Source organism: Aegilops tauschii, chromosome 2 (assembly GCF_002575655.3).
Source record: "Aegilops tauschii subsp. strangulata cultivar AL8/78 chromosome 2, Aet v6.0, whole genome shotgun sequence".
NCBI lineage: Eukaryota > Viridiplantae > Streptophyta > Magnoliopsida > Poales > Poaceae > Aegilops > Aegilops tauschii.
The window spans coordinates 436,724,907-436,728,845 of NC_053036.3; positions in this window are offsets into that span (position 1 = coordinate 436,724,907).

A 3,939-nucleotide genomic window follows, 5' to 3' on the forward strand; every position below is an offset into this window, starting at 1 on the left:
ACGAGTTATACCCTCCAGTAGGCCATGCAGAGGCCGCGGCTTTGGTGGCAGCAGCGGCGTCCTCGGCGGCCTTCTTGTCAGCTTCAGCTTTCTCGGCGGCAGCACGTTCGGCGTCGGTGGACATGGTGATGATGAAGGCGACGCGGACGTAGATGAAGTAGACGATCGGAAGTGAGCAGTCGCGTAATCGCTGCCCAAAAACATATTCGCCCCTCACCCCGTACAGGAACCAGAAGGGCGTGGTTTCGGAGACCTGCTCTCCCGTCGACCGTGTACGCGGCGGACGGGATGGAGTCACCGGCGGCAGCAACAGCAAGGGAACGACGGTGGACGTGCGCGTGGAGCAGATGTGATCTGTTCGTGGCGGCTAGGGTTAGGAGACACCGCACACTTATAGGCGCAGCCGCGTGGAGAGACGTGGGCTCGACCCACGTCCGAGTCCGTGACAGCCCACGATCTGACGTCTCAGATCGTGGCCCAGCTGTCAGAAAACTCTCCGTTAGTGACTGGCAAAAATAAGCGCGTAGGTGTAAGCTCGGCTCGGCTCAATCCCGCAACCCGCGGCGCGTCGTGACAAGGCGTGGCGAGGCGGGCGGCGGAGGAGGAGTGCGCGAGGGCCTCTTCTCTTCTCAAGCTCCAATAGCATGTAGAAGAGAAACCCTTATAAGGAGGTCCAACTCCTCTTCCACTTCCGGGGTGGGACTAAACTTCCCACTACACCTAGTGCCATATAACCCACATGGGCCCTTAGAGATTTTTCAGAAATTGCTACATGGGCCTAGAGCCCATCTCAAATTTCAGCAATCCCCCACCAGATCTCGAGGGCCCATTGTGTCCTCTGTTCCAATTACTGTTTCGATATACCAGTGTTTCAGTGAAGACCTGTTAAGGTTGAGCTTCACCTAGAGCAAGTAGCTACACTCCTTCACAACTGAACAATGGACTATGCCTTGAATTGTCAGTTTGGCGTAAAGAAGTTTCACCACATGTCTCACTAGTACTGGGCTGCCGAAGGCTGACCCCTCGGGTGGAGCATATAAGTCACACTCCTGGCCTATTCATGAGCTTACTAGAGATCACCCCAATCTCATAGACTGTGACCAGCAGTCAGACTCATATAGGTGTGTTCCTCCAAAGATCACTCTGTAGGATAGCATCTTGCTTATATAAGCTTCGGAACACATTAAGACAGTAGTCATCCTACCATACAGTATCGAGAGTATTGCATCTCCAACGGAGTGGGTTAGTATATTTACTCTCCTCAGTTCACCACTGGCTTGTTTTCCCAGGTCCTAATTCACAGGATCTCCGATCACATAGGTTGGGTTACTACCGGCAACTCATGTGGGTCTCATACCCATCTCCCTCGATGCATTATCTATCACAACACGTGATAGCCCTTTCGTAAAGGGATCTGCCAGATTCTTAGCCGTATGGACATAGTCCAACGCTATCACTCCGGAGTTTCTTAATTTTCTGACAGCTTTTAATCTCATTCTTATGTGTTTGGTGGACTTCATGTTGTCCTTTGAACTCTTCACCTTGGTGATGACAGTCTGATTGTCACAGTTCATAAGGATAGCCGGAACCGGTTTATCAACCAATGGCAAGTCCATCAAAAGATCTCGAAGCCATCTCGCTTCGACACCAGATGTGTCTAATGCCGTTAATTCTGCTTCCATTGTCGATCTCGTTAAGATCGTTTGCTTGCAAGACTTCCAGGAAACAACGCCACCTCCAAGAGTAAACATATACCCAGTTGTGGCCTTCATCTCATCAGCATCAGAGATCCAATTTACATCACTATACCCTTCAAGTACCGACGGGTCTCCGGTATAGTGAAGCCATAGTTCATAGTACCTTTCAGATAGCGCATGACTCGTTCAACAGCATGCCAATGTACATCACCCGGTTTGGAAACAAACCGGCTCAGTTTGCTCACAGCAAACGCGATGTCGGGCCTCGTTGCGCTCGCTAGGTACATCAGTGAACCAATGATTTGAGAGTATCTCAACTGATCTATAGCCGTGCCTTTGGACTTTCGAATCAACACGCTAGGATCATATGGTGTTTGAGATGGTGTGCAATCCGAATATCCAAAACAACTCAACACCTTCTCAACATAGTGGGATTGCAGAAGTGTAATCCCACCCTCATTATCTCTCAGTAGCTTGATGTTCAAGATAACATCAGCCACACCAAGGTCTTTCATCTCAAAGTTCTGAGACAAAAACGACTTGACCTCCTCAATGACTTTGAGGTTGGTTCCGAATATCAGTATGTCATCAACATACAAGCACAGTATAACTCCTTCACCCCCACCATGGCGATAGTATACACATTTGTCAGCCTCATTAACAACGAAACCAACAGATGTCAGAGTTGTATTAAACTTATCATGCCATTGCTTAGGTGCTTGCTTCAGGCCATATAAAGATTTCAGCAACCTACACACCTTTCTTTCCTGACCATCTATCACAAAGCCATCTGGCTGTTGCATGTAGATTTCCTCTTTTAGCTCTCCATTCAGAAAAGCCGTCTTAACATCCATCTGGTGGACGAGAAGACCATGCGAGGCTGCCAACGAGAGTAATACTTGAATGGTGGTCAGTCTAGCTACAGGTGAATAAGTGTCGAAGTAATCTTCCTCTTCTTTCTGGTCATAGCCCTTGGCCACAAGCCTAGCCTTGTACTTTTCAATTGTACCATCGGGCCTAAGCTTCTTCTTGAACACCCACTTACATCCTAATGGTTTGCAACCATAGGGACGTTCAGTGATCTCCCATGTCCCGTTAGCCATGATGGAATCCATCTCATTACGGACCGCATCCTTCCAGTAGTCAGCTTCTGAAGAGGCATACGCTTCTGAAATAGAAGTGGGAGTATCATCCACGAGGTACACGAAGAAATCATCACCAAAGGTCTTTGCAGTCCTTTGTCTCTTGCCCCTACCAAGGGTTTCCTCGTCATCCTCCTCAGGATTTTCATCATGTGTTTGTTCATAATATTCCATAGGGATGGCAGGTTCAGGAGTCTCCTCAGATTCCTGTCTAGAAGTGCTTTGCATATCTCTCATAGGAAAAGTATCCTCGAAGAATGTAGCATCCTTAGACTCCATAATTGTACCGACCTTCTGGTCAGGTACCTCAGATTTCACTACTAGAAATCTATAGCCAACGCTGTTCTTAGCGTAGCCCAAACTAACGCAGTCCACAGTCTTGGGTCCAAGCTTACGCTTTTTGGGGATCGGCACATTGGCTTTCGCCAGACAGCCCCAAGTGCGCAAGTACGAGAGTGTTGTCCTCCTCTTTACCCATTTCTCATAGGGAGTGATCTCATTATCCTTTGTCGGAACTTTATTCAGGACATGACATGCCGTCAATATAGCCTCCCCCCACCATGCCTTGGATAAACCCGATGTATCTAACATGGCGTTAACCAAATTAGTTAGAGTACGGTTTTTCCGCTCGGCAACCCCGTTTGACTGGGGTGAATAGGGAGGCGTCCTCTCATGAATAATGCCGTGTTCCGCACAGAAGGAATCAAACTCACTCGAGAAGTACTCTCCACCACGATCTGACCGGACTCGTTTAATTTTCTTTTCAAGTTGATTCTCAACTTCTGCCTTATAGATTTTAAAGTAGTGTAGAGCCTCATCTTTAGTATTTAACAGGTACACATAGCAATATCTAGAGGAATCATCTATCAATGTCATGAAGTATTTCTTTCCACCTTTAGTCAACACACCATTCATCTCACAAAGATCAGAATGTATGAGTTCTAATGGTGCCAAGTGTCTCTCCTCCGCGGCCTTGTGAGGCTTGCGAGGTTGCTTAGCTTGCACACATGAAAGGCACTTAGAGCCTTTGGCTAAAGTAAAACTCGGGATTAAATCCAACTTGGCTAGCCGCGTCATAACACCGAAACTAATGTGACAAA